The sequence below is a fragment of the Bos grunniens genome, chromosome 3 (genome assembly GCF_055505025.1).
Source record: "Bos grunniens cultivar Pamir isolate PY7600 chromosome 3, Bosgru_T2T1.0, whole genome shotgun sequence".
In the NCBI taxonomy this organism is placed as follows: domain Eukaryota; kingdom Metazoa; phylum Chordata; class Mammalia; order Artiodactyla; family Bovidae; genus Bos; species Bos grunniens.
The window spans coordinates 36020216-36036347 of record NC_141167.1 but is presented as its reverse complement, the minus strand read 5'-3'; positions in this window follow the sequence as shown (position 1 = coordinate 36036347).

The following is a 16132-nucleotide window of genomic DNA, read 5'->3' as shown; positions in this document are numbered from 1 at the left end:
CAGCCTGATGGTTGGGGAGTTGTGACTTTTTACTCCTTTTTAGAGAATCCTGTGGTTTTGAAAAGCTGAGAAGCAAGAAAGCGAAATGGTTTTTATGGCTATAATCATAGGGCTGGTGGGTAGAATTGAAATTTGTAAACTCAGAAGTAAGGGATACCAACAAGTGATTTCTGAGATGCTTTCTTTTTTTTGCCATTGATAATAGCTTTTTGTATTGATGGCTTAAATGTAAAATTTAAATAATTCACAATGTCCAAGAGACAGAATTGCCAGCAGGTATAACTTTAAATAATTAGTGCAATTGCCAGCAGTAACCACAGATGCTCAGTTGAGAATCATGTCCTGCATTGCAGTATAGAAGAGCATAATATGAGAGGCATTTCAAAGATGTAGTATTATAATGATGTTAAAATAGGAATTAAGTTTCCAAAATAAACTACAGTTGATTGAGGATTATAAAGACAATTATATTTGTATTTGTTTTCTTATGTGGAAATGAAAAGGTAGAATACGTTATTCAAGAAAGGCATCTGATGTAAGTTTTGGTTAGAGGAAACAAAAAGTCCATGAGCTACTAAAGAAGACAATTTAAAAAATGTTGGTTGAAGAAGTCTGGACCCCAATTAACAAGGTCAGACATTGTGGTACAGAGAGGAAGCCAAAGCATGCTTCAGATTTTATTTAAGTTCTGTGTCCTAAAGTGGGTAAAGGACCAGGAGTTAGAAGTCAATTAGGAAACAACATTTACAGAAAAAAAAAACTCAATTTCACCAGAAATCAAAAAATGTAAAGTAAAATGTAGGTGAAATGCCAATCCTATTATACTTGCAATGATTTTATAAGACCTACTCTTCATTCATCCACCCAAGGAAATAGCACTAGATAGCTGTCTTTAAGGAATGAGAAGATGGAGTTTTTTTGTCTAGCTGAGATCACCAAGTTAGTAATTGTTCTAACCATGTCAAGAATCAACATCCATTTATGAGAAAAACTCTCAGCAAAGTGGGTAGAAGAAATACACCACAACATAATAAAGGCCAAATATGACGAGATCATGGCTAACATAGTCAACACTAAAAAGCTAAACGTTTTCCTCTAAGGTCAGAAACAAAATAAGGATGCCCACACTCACAACTTTCATTCAGCAATATAGTGGAAGTCTTAGCCACAGCAATCATACAAGATGAGGAAGTTAAAATTTCCAAATTGGAAAGGAAGCAGTAAAGCTGTCACTATTTACAAATGACGTGATATTACATATCAGATCAGATCAGTCGCTCAGTCGTGTCCGACTCTTTGTGACCCCATGAATTCGCAGCATGCCAGGCCTCCCTGTCCATCACCAACTCCCGGAGTTCACTGAGACTCACGTCCATCGAGTCAGTGATGCCATCCAGCCATCTCATCCTCTGTTGTCCCCTTCTCCTCCTGCCCCCAATCCCTCCCAGCATCAGAGTCTTTTCCAATGAGTCAACTCTTCGCGTGAGATGGCCAAAGTACTGGAGTTTCAGCTTTAGCATCATATAGAAAAATACAAATACTCCATAATACTGTTAGAATAAGTTTCAGGATACAAAATTAATATACAAAAACATATTGCATTTCTATACATTAATAATGAACTATCAGAAAGAGAAATTAAGAAAACAATTTTACTTACAATTGCATAAAGGCAATGGCACTCCACTCCAGTACTCTTGCCTGGGAAATCCCATGGATAGAGGAGCCTGGTAGGCTGCAGTCCATGGGGTCGCTAAGAGTCAGACACGACTGAGTGACTTCACTTTCACTTTTCACTTTCATGCATTGGAGAAGGAAATGGCAACCCACTCCCATGTTCTTGCCTGGAGAATCCCAGGGACCAGGGAGCCTGGTGGGCTTCCATCTATGGGGTCATACAGAGTCAGACACGACTGATGTAACTTAGCAGCAGCAGCATAAAAGTACCTAGAAATAATTTTAACCAAAGTGGTGAAAGACCTGTACACTAAAAACTTTAAGACACTGGTTAAAGAAATTGAAGACACAAATAAAGGAAAAGATATTCCACCATTATGGGTTGTAAAAGTCAATATTGTTAGAATACTGTTATCATGTCTGTACTATCCAAACCAATCTATTGGTTCAATGCAATCCCTATCAAAACTCCAATGGAATTTCTCATGGAAATAGAATAATACTAAAATTTGTATGGAACCACAAAAGATCCTGAAGAGTCAAGGCAATACTGACAAAGAATAATAAAACTGGAGGTATCAGGCACCCTGATTTCACTCTATTACAAAAGTATAGTAATCAAAACAATATGGTGTGGGCATAAAAACAGATACAGAGATCAATGAAATAGAAGAGGCCATAAATAAACCCATGCATAAATGGTCAATTAATGTATGACAAAGCAACAAGAATATACAGTGGGGAAAGGACAATTTCTTCAATAAATGGTATTGGGAAAATTGGAGAACCATGTGGAATAATACAAGGCTAATATCTTACACCATATATAAAAAATTAACTCAAAATGGGTTAAAGACTTGAACTTGAGACCTGAAACCATAGAAGTCCTAGGTGTCAATCTCCTTGACATCAGTCTTGACAATGATTTTTTGGATCTGGCTCCGAAAGCAAAGGTAACAAAGCAATAAAAAGTGGACCTCATCAAACTTAAAAGCTTCTGCACCACAAAGGAAATCAACAGGGAAATGAATGGGACATTTTCTCCCCACTGAATGAGAGAAAATATTTACAAGTCATATATTTGATAAAAGATTAATATACAAAGTATATAAATTACTCATATAACTCAATAGCAAAAATAAACAACCCAACTACTAATGGGCAGAAGACCTGAATAAACATTTTCCAAAGAAGACATATCTATGGCCAAAGACACAAGAAAAGATGCTCAGCATCACTAATCAAGGAAATGCAAATCAAAACCACAATGGGATATTATCTCACACTTGTTAGAATGACTACTATCAAAAATACTAGAAATAAGTGTTGGCAAGGATGTGGATAAAAAGGAGTTATTATACACTATTAGCAGGAATGTAAATTGGTGCAGTCACTATAAAAATATAGTATAGCATTTCAAAAAGTTGAAAATAGAACTACCATATGAACTGCTAATCCATTTCTGAGCATTTATCCAAAGAAAACAAAAATACTAACTGGAAACATGCTCCCCCATGTTCACTGAAGCATTATTTATAATAACGTAGACATGGAAACAACCTAAGTGTCTACTGATGGATGAATGGATAAAAAAAAAAATGTGATATATATACACAGTGCAATACTATCCGGCCATAAAATCTTGTCATTTGCAACAACTGGGTAGACCTTGAGGTCATTATTCTAAGTGAAGTAGTCAGAGAAAGACAAATATTTTATGATCACTTATGAAAGTGAAGGTGAAAGTCAGTCATGTCCGACTCTTTGTGACCCCATCGACCATACAATCCATGGAATTCTCCAGGCCAGAATACTGGAGTGGGTAGCCTTTCCCTTCTCCAGGGGATCTTCCCAACCCAGGAATCAAACCAGGGTCTCCTGCATTACAGGTGGATTCTTTACCAACTGAGCTATCAGAGAGGCTCCTAATCACTTCTAGGTGGAATTCTTTTTAAGATACAACAAGCTCGTAGATACAGAGAGAAGATTGGTAATTGCTAGAGGCAGTGGTGGGGGGCGGGATGGGCAAAATGGATGAAGAGGATCAAAAGATACAAATGCTCAGTAATAAAAGTCATGGGAATGAAATATGTAGCATGGTTACTATAGTTAATAATACTGTTTTGCATGTTTCAAGTTGTGATAATAGATCATAAAAATCCTCATCATACACAAAAGATTTTGTAACTATGTACAATGGATGTTAGATTTACTATGCTGATTATTTTGCATTATTTAGACCACCTGACCTGCCTCTTGAGAAACCTATATGCAGGTCAGGAAGCAACAGTTAGAACTGGACATGGAACAACAGACTGGTTCCAAATAGGAAAAGGAGTACGTCAAGGCTGTATACTGTCACCCCGCTTATTTAGCTTATATGCAGAGTACATCATGAGAAATGCTAGGCTGGAAGGAAGCACAAGCTGGAATCAAGATTGCCGGGAGAAATACCAATAACCTCAGATATGCAGATGACACCATCCTTATGGCAGAAAGTGAAGAGGAACTCAAAAGCCTCTTGATGAAAGAGAAAGAGGAGAGTGAAAAAGTTGGCTTAAAGCTCAACATTCAGAAAACTAAGGTCATGGCATACTGTCCCATCACTTCATGGGAAATAGATAGGGAAACAGTGGCTGACTTCATTTTCCTGGGCTCCAAAATCACTGCAGATGGTGATTGCAGCCATGAAATTAAAAGATGCTTACCCCTTGGAAGGAAAGTTATGACCAACCTAGACACATATTAAAAAGCAGAGACATCACTTTGTCAACAAAGATCCATTTAGTCAAGGCTATGGTTTTTCCAGTGGTCAGGTATGTATGTGAGAGTTGAACTATAAAGAAAGCTGAGTGCCAAAGAATTGATGCTTCTGACCTGTGGTGTTGGAGAAGACTCTTGAGAGTCCCTTGGACTTCAAGGAGATTCAACCTATCCATCCTAAAGGAGATCAGTCGTGGGTGTTCACTGGAAGGACTGATGTTGAAGCTGAAACTCCAGTACTTTGGCCACCTGATGCGAAGAGCTGACTCATTTGAAAATATACTGATGCTGGGAAAGATGAGGGCAGGAGGAGAAGGGGACAACAGAGGATGAGATGGTTGGATAGCATCACTGACACAATTGACATGGGTTTGGGCGGATTCTGGGAGTTGGTGATGGACAGGGAGGCCTGGTGTGCTGCGGTTCATGGGGTTGCGGAGTTGGACACAACTGAGTGGCTGAACTGAACTGAACAAATATCAAACCATCATTTATACTCCTGAAACTACTAATGTATGTCAATTACACCTCAATTTTAAAAAGAGTCAAATCCTCTGGATTCTAACCCATGTGGTTTTTCTTAGCTAGCACAGCCCTCTTCCTGCTCCAGAAAGAGCAAATCGCTGGCCCACCACAACCTCACCCTCCTCCCAGGTTCATGATAAATATTTCTCATCAGTCAAGATTCTGTTTAGGGAAGAGCCCACATCAGCCTCTAGTTTCCTTTCTGAACAGCTCTGAAACAACTGCTCTTATCTCTTCGGAGGTGACATAGGTAATGAAATGGTTGTCATGTTTTGTAGTAGACTAAGATGACTACACAGCCTAAAGCCAGGTTAACTTTTTTGCCCTTTTCACTTTTCACTTTGTTTAGATAGCAGAACGGATCGGTCAGCATCATTTGTGCTGATTTTACTCTTCACCATTCTTACCAGCCTGGAGTTTTGCTGGAATCTATGATGCAATGGGGAAAAGTTTAGCTCTTAAACGGTATTTCATATATCCTGGAGGGAAACTTGAAAATGGGTAGGGAAGAGGGGAGGCAGCATCTTCTAAAATTATTTCCCCTTAAGGAGAACAAAATATTTTAAAGAATCATATTGTAAACCTGAGATTTTAACTTTTCTTTGAGCATAGTGTGAAATAACAACTGTCCACACATTGCATCTCTCTGCCTGAACAGTACCTCAACTAGCATCTCCATTGACAACTGAGTATTTCTGAATGCATTTCATTTAAAAATAAATAGCTGATAAAGTCTTATAAAGAGAGACAATTAAAAAAAAGGTGGGGGGTAGAAAGAGAATAGGGAATAGAGAGAGACGAATCAGATTTTACGCTGGGAACTGAGTCAGCTTTTTTCATCCCAGTAATAGGAAAGACAAGGAGGATCAAAGTGAAAGCACTTTATATCCTGTACATAAACATTTATCATGGTTATAACTATTATTTACTAACCTCTCTCTTTATCAAAATCAGGAGAATTGGGGGCAATGGTTCTTTCATAAATGCCAGAAGATAGGCTAGGCTGGCACTGTCCCCACTACCAAGATGAAGAAGCACAGGCTTAGAGATGTTACCACACTCTTAGCCAGTAGGGGACTAGGAGTGAGAATCTAGGTTTTCTGAGTGCAAGCTCATGGCTCTCTCCACTGTATATTCATAGTTCTTAACAATTACCTGAATCTCATTTTAAAATACAGATTCCTGGACACCATACCAAATCTTCTAAGTTGGCATGTCCTAGAGTGCGAGGTGCTGGAAAAGACTCTTGAGAGTTCCTTGCACTGTAAGGAGTTCAAACCAGACAATCCTAAAGGAAATCCATCTTGAATATTCATTGGAAGGACTGATGCTGAACTCAAATACTTTGGCCACCTAGAGAGAAGACCTGACCCATTGGAAAAGACCCTGATGCTGGGAAAGACTGAAGGCAAAAGGAGAAGGGGGAAGCAGAGGATGAGATGGTTAGACAGCATCATCAACTCAATGGACATGAATCTAAGCAAGCTCCAGGAGATAGTGAAGGACAGAGGAGCCTGGCATGCTGCAGTCCATGAAGTCTCAGAGTCAGACATGACTTAGCAACTGAACAACAACCGAGTAGGATTGATATATCTGGCTTTTTATCTAGTTCTTCAAATCATAATTATCCTGGTTTAGGAAACAGAGCTGAAGAATTTTTGCTAGAGACTTAATTACAGCTTCAAGTGGTTCTACCTCATTCAACTTCTAACAGGCTGGATGACCATACATAATTCCTCACCCCTTTCTGGATCTGTGCTTCTTCATCTGCAAATTGGGTAAGTTAAACAAGATATTTTATTGAGGACTCTTCACCAGTCCTGGAACCAAAATTTTCTGAAAGTAAATCAGGAACCAATTCCTGATTTTATTTAACGTGCTCTAATAAAACAAGATATGTTAGGAGGTTTGGGGGAATACTCCAAAATGACTTCTTTCCAATACATGCTTTTCTATTGTGCTCCAACCAAAGTGACCCTTTCTTTTTTGAACATACCAAATTATTCCTTGCTCCATGAATTTTGAACTATTCGACCTCTCACCCACATACTGTGTTCAGGATCTTTGCATGAATGGCTCCTTCTTATCATTAAACTTTCAAATTAATAATTACCTAATCAACAAAAATTTCTCTGATCACAAGTAGCCCTCTTTCAATGATTTCTGAATCATTGCCTTTTTTTGTTTATAAAGAATTTACTTCTATGAAAAATTACATTTAATTCTATGTGGTCTTTTTTAAAGGCCTATTGAAAATTAGACTCCATGAGGACAAGCCCCCTTGTCTTTTTTCAACAGTCTCACCATCTGGAAAAGCCTGGCACATAGCAGGTGTTCATTAAATATTTGTTAAGTCAATATGACTAAGTATAATCTTCTTTACATTTATTTTAATGTTAATTAGTACATTACTCATTCTGAATGGCCTTTTTCATGTCACTGACTCTTATCTTTTGGTCCTTGGTTTCTTAATGATGTTTAAACTGGAAGGCCTGGGTAATGCATATGGGTTTCCTTTGCTTTTGTACAATTAGCAATCCCCTGGAATCCTCTGGAGAAATTTCTATACTCAGGCAGTGGGAAAGCAAGAGTTCATGGAGGATTGCTCAGGGCACTTCAGGGTCAGGATGCAGAGCAGCAAACGTTAATTCTGCCCACATTTTCTTTTTATGAATCTAGTCAATGACCCAAATTTAACCAATGAGAGAGAAACAAAACCTTCCAATATGCTAGAAAGCCGAATTGTGGTTGGCGACCACCTGACCAGTCTAGCTACGCTCTTTCTTTGTGGGCCAGAGTACTACCTTCTAAGCAGCAGCATCTCCATTTGCTGTATTCACCAAACTTCTCTAAACTTTTCTCTTTTCAGAAATGTACTGAAATACTTTGTTCTGTTTTCCTTCGTTGTAATGGGTTTGTTCCTTTAGGGGAATTTTATATACAATCTCGGTGGGATAAATTTTAAGAGAGATAGAAGCAAATGTCTGATGTATTCTCTCATCTGAAATTGGGAGAAGATCTCTGTTTTCAGTCTGTGTGAGCCCTACGAAACACTAAGAATTTCTCAATGGCTATATTTCATCTCCATGCCTCTAAAATTTTGGTTTTCTTCATCTCTTTAGCATTAATTTCTTGTCACTTATTAGCCCCTTTTCCTTTTCTGTTTCTGTTCTCCTTCCTCATCTGACCACCTCCAAATTCTTCTTAGTTTATTAATGAGAGCAGCTGCTGCCCCGCCTCCCCGGCCCCATCACTCATAACTCTACTTTCTGGATCATTGTCCTGGGGATTATTTTCCTGTAATCAAAATGACCCACAGCATTTCTTCTCTACAGAAGAAATGTGCAACTCTATACACAGGTAAGAAAAAAGGATATGTGAAGATTCTGGAACTAGATCATAAAGAGCCATGTGTGTCTGTACGTGTGGTGGTGGTGATTTAGTCCATAAGCCATGTCTGACTCTTGCGACTCCATTCACTATCACCTGGCAGACTCCTCTGTCCATGGGATTTCCCAGGCAAGACTACTGGAGTGGGTTGCCATTTCCTTCTCCAGGGCATATTCCCCATCCAGGGATCGAACTCACGTCTCCTGCATTGCAAGTGGTCTCCGGCATTGAAGGCAGAGTCTTTATCCTGGAATCACCAGGGAAGCACACACACCAAAAAGGAAGCAACAGGTAGAAAGAGGGGCTATAGGGAGAGAGATCTCAATTCCTGAACACTGTTCTCTAGTTCTAGTTTGAACAGAACCAAAAAGAAATAGGCCAGAATGTAATATTAGGAACTTAGACTGTAAAAGGAAATTATACATTATGGAAAAGTATATGCTAGACATATACCCCTTTTATCATTTAATTCTAAAGCCTTGTAAGATGTACATCATTAAACTAAACATAAGAAAATTAAGACTCAAAGAATTGATCTAATTTTCTAAGCCATGCAGATATTTACTTCCAAGTTTCTTGCTTCAGTGCCTGTGGATGCCCTCTTCAGTACACTTCAACATGTTACCTAGAGTCTAATGTCTGACATTTTAGACTAGTATTGAAATGTGGTAAGAATACAGAAGATCTGCAGCCAGAGAAGCCTGGGAGAAGACTCAGCTTCAGAACACTGTGTGACTTTCGGTTTCTTCACCTATAAACCTGTGAGAATAGTCATCACTCCATAGCCTGGGGGTGGGGATTAAATAAAATCTAGAATGACTACCATAATGCCAAGATCGGATAGTCACTCAGTACATGTTAGCTACTATTATCATTTTCATCCAAATGTATATTTTTTGGCTTAATGAAAGGAAACATTATGGTCGAAGTCATGCTCTAGTTAACTAAAGGACTAAATTTGGGATATGTGGTGTATCTCTTAAGTACTAAACAAATTCTGATGCTGCTTTCTGCTAAATGGGCCCTTCAGTTAATGCCTTGACAAATAAAAGAATTACCTGTCATGGTTATCAATATTGAGCTGCAAAAGTGATTTTTTGAAAATGATTATTTTCTGTAGACTCATCCTTGGAAGCAATTTAAGATAGCTCTTCTCCTCTCCAGAAAAATGCAGATGTCAATCTTTTTAGGAACAGAAATACATGGTAAAAGAACTCAAGTATATCTGTTGATCCAGCAATGTGAGCCTCGATTCACAATAGATATGAGGTGATTTAAAATTGGATTGATGAGGCCTGTTTGTTGAGTGAACATCAAGCCCTATAGCTAGACCATTTCTCCTCAGACTTTTCTTCACAGGGCCAGAAGAATGGAAGCACCAACCACGGTAGCCCACACGGCCTTTTCCCAATACCCCAAGGCACACAAATCCAGCCTGCTTACCCCCATCCCATGCGTCTTCTAACAACTCATACATGCTTTGGGTAGAAAGAATAAAAATCCTACTGAAACCCTGTCTCCCTTTTCACAAAGTAGAGTTCCCCATCTGGTTTCCAGAATTCTGGTCTAAAATTCTGAGGTTCAACCTAAACAGGATAACCAGCCATTCTATTTTTCAAATTTTTATTGAAGTATAGTTGATTTACAATGTTGTGTTACTTTCTTCCGTAGAGCAAAGTGAATCGATTATACATATACATATATCAACTCTTTTTAGATTCTTTACCAGGATTAAAAAGTCAATCCTGTCATACTTCAGTGCTGAGAACTTTTTAAATAAAAATAATAGTACTAGAGCAACTTAACCAACATCAACTTATCAAGTTAGCAGAGTATAGAAATGTGGGTATTGGGAATTATGGTTTTCTCCGGATATATGGACAGTAGTGGGATTGCTGGCTCACATAGTGGTTCTATTTTTGTTTTTGAAGTACTGTTCTCCATAGTAGCTGTAAGAATTTACATTCCCACCAACAGCGTAAGAGAGTTCCCTTTTCTCCACAACATCTCCAGCATCTATTGTTTGCAGAATTTTTTGATGATGGCCATTGAGATATTGTTTTGAATCTAACCAGCCATTCTATTTTTTAAATTTTTATTGAAGTATAGTTGATTTACAATGTTGTGTTACTTTCTTCTGTAGAGCAAAGTGAATCGATTATACATATACATATATCAACTCTTTTTAGATTCTTTACAAAAAAATAGAGTTGCTGATGTAGAAAATAATCTTAGGGTTGCCAAGGGGGAAGGCAGTGATGGACAAATTAGGAGATTGGAACTGACATGTATACACTACTGTATATAAAAAAGATAACTAACAACAACTTACTGTATAGCATAGGGAAGTCTATTCTGTAAGTAGCCACTCAAAGCAATTCACATTTTCTATAGGCTTTAAGTTCCTCATTTGCTAAAAGGACATTAATTATTACTACCCTATAACATTGTTTGTTAATGTATAATTGACATATAACATTACTATATTAGTTTTGGGGCTTCCCAAGTGGCTCAGTGGTAAAGGATCATCCTACCAATGCAAGAGACATAGACTTGATCTCTGGGTCAGGGAGATCCCCTGGAGAAGGAAATGGCAACCCACTCCAGTATTCTTGCCTAGAAAATCCTATAGACAGAGGAGCAGAGCAAGCTATAGTCCATGGGGTCACAAAGAGTTGGACACAACTTAGCAACTAAACAACAAAAACAAATGTTAGTTTCAGGGTACAGCATTGTGATATTTTTATATATTGTGAAATAATCGCAATCAGTCTAGTTATACATCCATTACCATGCAGAGTTGAAATTTGTCTAATGAGAACTTTTAAGATCTACTTTGTTAGCAACAGGGATACAACACAGTATTATTAACTATCGTCACTATGCTGTTCAATTTATATCCTTGTGGCTTATTTTATGACTGGAACTTTGTGCATTTTGACCACCTTCACCTATTTCGATCCCCAACCTCCACCATCTCCTGCCTCTGATAACCATCAATCTGTTCTCTGTAACTATGAACTTGGTTTTTTATTTGCTTTTTAAGTTCCCCCTATAAGTGCAATCATACAGGATTTGTCTTTCTCTTCATAATATCTCAAAGTTCACTGAGCATAAATGCCTCAAGATCCTCAAGATCCAAGATCCTTTAGATCAGATCAGATCAGATCAGTCACTCAGTCGTGTCCGACTCTTTGCGACCCCATGAATCGCAACACGCCAGGCCTCCCTGTCCATCACCAACTCCCGGAGTTCACTGAGACTCACGTCCATCGAGTCAGTGATGCCATCCAGCCATCTCATCCTCTGTTGTCCCCTTCTTCTCTTACCCCCAATCCCTCCCAGCATCAGAGTCTTTTCCAGTGAGTCAACCCTTCGCATGAGGTGGCCAAAGTACTGGAGTTTCAGCTTTAGCATCATTCCTTCCAAAGAAATCCCAGGGCTGATACATTATTGCAAATGGCAGGTTTTCCTTCTTTATGGCTGAATAATATTTCACTATATATTGGGCTTCCTTGGTGGCTCAAATAGAAAAGAATCTGTCTGTAATGCAGGAGACCCTGGGTTAGATCCCTGGATCAGGAAGATTCCCTGGAGGAAGGAATGGATACCCACTGCATCATTCTTGCCTGGATAATTCCATGGAGAGAAGAGCCTAGCAGGGTACAATCCACGGGGTCACAAAGAGTCAGACACGACTGAGCGACTAAGACTCAAATATACATCATTTTCTTGTCTACCCGCCAATGGACATGTAAGTTGCCTCTGTGTATTAGCTTTTGCAAATAATGCTTCTTGGGGCTTCCCAGGTAGCTTAGTGGTAAAGAATCTGCCTTCCAAGCAGAAGATGCAGATTTGATCCCTGGATCAGGAAGATTCCCTGGAGAAGGGCATGGCAACCCATTCCAGTATTCTTACCTGGGAAATCCTATGAACAGCGGAGCCTGGTGGGCTATAGTTCATAGGGTTGCAGAGTCAGACATGATGTAGCAACTAAACAACAACAATGTCTTCTTCAGTTACTGTTTATTTCCTTTGGATAAATATCCAGACGTGAAATTGTTGCTTCTATGTCTGCATTTATCCATTTGTTCTATAAATACTTTTCTCAACACTTTCTATATTCTAGTCACTTTGCTGAGTTCAATTCTCTGTGCACAGAGTGCTAGATGAGAGGTGGAGGTGGGGCTAGGCTGAGGTGTGTGTGATGTGTTCCACCGATATCTAGGCTCCTAACAAAGTTTAAGTTGCTCCTGTCTAGTCCTGCTTGGCCCTGGCAAGGGTCATTATTCTATGCCCAGGGCCCCACACTAGATTAAAGACAAGAGCTCTGGACCAGTGGAAATGAGTAAAGAAAATTGTCTCCATGAATGGATAGTGGGAGAGGTTGATATGTTACTAAACAATGGTCAATGGTCTATATATTGTAAGCAGACCATCCTCATCTGACCACATTGAGAAGTTTCAGTTATCTTCTAAGTGATGCCCAGTACTTTCTCTAATGGAAAAGGGTCCCCCCAGATAGCCCTCGTATGGTTTTGTGCTGCTCTCCGGTACCAGCAACCATAGGATATTTGTTCCCAAAGACTCAACATTGTCCTTCTGCAGACTTGACTTCTACCCACTTGTCTGCCTGACTGCGGAACCTTGGGATAGTCAAGGGCAAAGACCAAATTTCTTTATCTTAAAGCTTGACTACAGATCTTTAAATTGAACAGGGAATTTAGCCTCTTTGTCCTTTTGTTCTAATCTGATAACTTCTGCTGAGATGAAGAGTACAAGAACAAATGGTGGATGGAGTGAGTGAGGACTGGCCACAGTGGTTGATTCCAATTTTGATATTTCTAGAAGCTAGAATTTGGCAAAACCTGATTATGCCATCTTCTTCAGGAAACTATTCTGCCTCTGTGTCCCAGCTTTAAAATGGAATGGGGTATGTTTCACAGCCTCTGTTATACAACAAATTTGGGGAAGTGGAATGATTTGTTCAAATTCACAGAGCAGAGCCAAGGCTAGGTTTCACTGTCAGTTTCAGGGTTCCTCCCAGACCAGTTTTTTTTCATTGTGTTTTTCACACTTGCATTTTGTTATTGTTACTGCTTGGTCGCATAATCGTTACAGTCAACAATTCTCTTATTCCAGCCCTAGCATTTTCTTGCTGGGTGAACTTGAACAAGTCACTTTCCTTCTCTAAGCCTCAGATTCTCATCTGTTAGAGATACTCATCTGAGGGAAATAATACATGCATACATACAGACAGACATACAGACATACAGACATACCCTTTATAATTATTGTGAGAATTACATGATTTAATCCATGTAAAACTTTTAGCTTGGCGTTTTTCATAAGATAGCTGTTCAATAATTTTTTAAAAACATTTTACATAAAGTATTTTTCAAAATACCTCTCTGACTCTTGGTTTTTCTTTCCCTTTATAATTATGTATTAAATGCTGCTGCTGCTGCTGCTAAGTCACTTCAGTCGTGTCCAACTCTGTGCGACCCCATAGACGGCAGCCCACCAGGCTCCCCCGTCCCTGGGATTCTCGAGGCAAAGAACACTGGAGTGGGTTGCCATTTCCTTCTCCAGTGTTAAATGCTGCTGCTGCTGCTGCTGCTGCGTCACTTCAGTTGTGTCTGACTCTGTGTGACCCTAGAGACGGCAGCCCACCAGGCTCCCCCGTCCCTGGGATTCTCCAGGCAAGAACGCTGGAGTGGGTTGCCATTTCCTTCTCTATGTGCTAAATACTATTCAGGGTAGACTCACTTAAGAAAAAAAATATATATATACAAGACAAGTATCTTCCCTTATAGATCAGTTGATAAAGAATCTGCCTGCAATGCAGGAGACCTGAGTTAAATCCCTTGGAGAAGGAAATGGCTACCCCACTCCAGTATTCTTGCTTGGAGAATCCCATGGACAGAGGAGCCTAGCGGGCTACAGTCCATGGCGTTGCAAGAGTCAGAGACGAGTTAGCGACTAAATCACATGACTAAAAAAGGTTAACACTTAAAATTCATTTTCCTAATTGTTTTGCTACATTTTATTATTATCTTTGTGCTTAAAGTGTGTGTTATAACTGTATGACAGAAACACTGTATAATGGTATACTACTGCTTATCCCTTCCCAACTCTGTTCAGTGATACTATGTTGATAGATGAAAGTCTGTAGTGGGAGTATTTACACTATGGAAATGGTGAATGCTATAAATCAAGGCTTGATTTATTGTTTTGTTGATTTTTCCAGACTAGAATTGATAGGTTAATAAGGAAGAATAAACTCAAAAACGTGTGTTTTCTGTTACACTGTAAACAAATGATAGAGGAAATGTTTTTGGCATTCAAATACCATTAGAGGATTTAGCAGAGATTTAGATCATGTCATTAATAAACACATGAAGTTTCAACATGTTTTGTTGCTTCATTTTTGTCCTCCTTATTAATGTAAATGACCAATGTTTTCACGTATTAACCAATGTTTATGTCACCACCACACTCACTCTTCAATGAGGTGAATGACTTCTTTGCTGAACCAGATAGAAATCAATCATACACTTGCAGTCTAATTTTTTCAGATTATGATTGAATTGCAAAGATAGGTTAGTTGTGGATGCAAGAGTTCAGCAACAATCAACTAAAGTATTCTATGAGAATCAGTTGGCTATATGGAATTTATAATAAAGATTCTTCTATATTTTATGTAAATTGCATAGGATATATCCTGTATATCAGTAAAACATATAATCAACTTTACACACACACACACATACATGTACACAGGCATACATTTTTTTTTTTTTTCTCAGAGAGCTGGTTGTTAACTACTTATCAGCTTACCACTGCCCCAAATTACATTTACCTTCTAGTCATTACCTCTCTGGCTCTTGAACAGATGATAAATAAACTCTAGGATCCAAACATCAGACAATACACATCCCAAACGCTATAGTACTTCTCAGGATGTGTTTCCCAAGATGACCTTGTGTGAGTTAAAGTCACCAAAACTGTCTTGGTGACTTGGGCAGCTCTCTTGACCTGCCCTGGGCAAAGGAGAATTATTCCCTATTAACCTAAACAAAAGTCTTTCTCAGGGCCTAAACTTGTAAATAAAGGATTAAGAGAAGTTGAAATTCACTGACATTCCTGTAAGCTCAGTGCTCAAGAAAATTGTGGGGTTCATCCCTTCCAGAACTCTCGTCTTTATGGAATGAATATCATCACAGGCCAGCCTCAGGCTTGTCTCTCTGCTTTATCGTTTTCATTCATCATTGCTAAGGCTGAGCTGGCCTGGTTTTCCCTTGTCTGGGCCATGGATGTCCCCTGCTGGAAACCAGAACTCACTGCAACTGAGGGAACTGGAGCCGCGTGGCAGTTTATACGAATGTGAGAGGATGCTGTTGCTGCCTACAAGCATCTCAACAGGACACCACTCAGAAGATTCATTCTCTTGTCCTAGTTTTATAAGCCTGTCCTCATTTACTGGTTTCATCAACTACATTAAAAATAATCAGTATTTATCAAGTGTTTAGCATATATATGAATGATAAACTCTCAATAAAAACTTATTGGAAAAAAAGTGAACAGATGCCTAATCCTTGTCAGTTACATTACACGCTATCTCATTTAATCCTCAATCAAACAAGGTAGGTTCTGCGATTAACTCATTTTGGCGGGGGGAGGGGGGTGCAGTTGAAGGAATTTGGGCTTTAAAGAGTTTAGATAACTTGCCACATCCAAACAATGTGACCTTAAGCAATGTCAGAATCATCATAGC